Below are 497 nucleotides of genomic sequence, written 5' to 3'. Positions count from 1 at the left end.
TCTTCCCGAGCACAGCATAAAGCCGAGACCCCCAAAGTCCTGCTCGTGGGGTCACAGGGAGGGAAAGGAGTGGGATGGGGGATGGAGCTCTCTGGTTTCCCTCCTTCTGTGCCCCCGTGTGGCCCGGGACACGCTGCGAGTGGGGTGGGCACAAAGCTGGAAGGACAAGCTCAGTTGGGAATCGCTGGTGCCATGGGACAAGCAGCTCGGGAATGCTGCACAAAGTGCACTAAGAGCACTGAGAGGGGCCGCGTAGCAGAGAAATCCCAGGGGAACCAGAGGAGCGGGTGTGGAGGGGGGAATTCAAGCTCAGTTGGGAATCGCTGGTGCCATGGGACAAGCAGCTCGGGAATGCTGCACAAAGTGCACTAAGAGCACTGAGAGGGGCCGCGTAGCAGAGAAATCCCAGGGGAACCAGAGGAGCGGGTGTGGAGGGGGGAATTCCCGCCTGGAAACCTGCCGCGGGGGTGCGGGGGGGGGGTGGGGCAGAGGGGGGA

The sequence above is a fragment of the Nestor notabilis genome, unplaced genomic scaffold (genome assembly GCF_000696875.1).
Source record: "Nestor notabilis isolate BGI_N333 unplaced genomic scaffold, ASM69687v1 scaffold16128, whole genome shotgun sequence".
NCBI lineage: Eukaryota > Metazoa > Chordata > Aves > Psittaciformes > Psittacidae > Nestor > Nestor notabilis.
Note: the sequence above shows the minus strand (reverse complement) of the source record.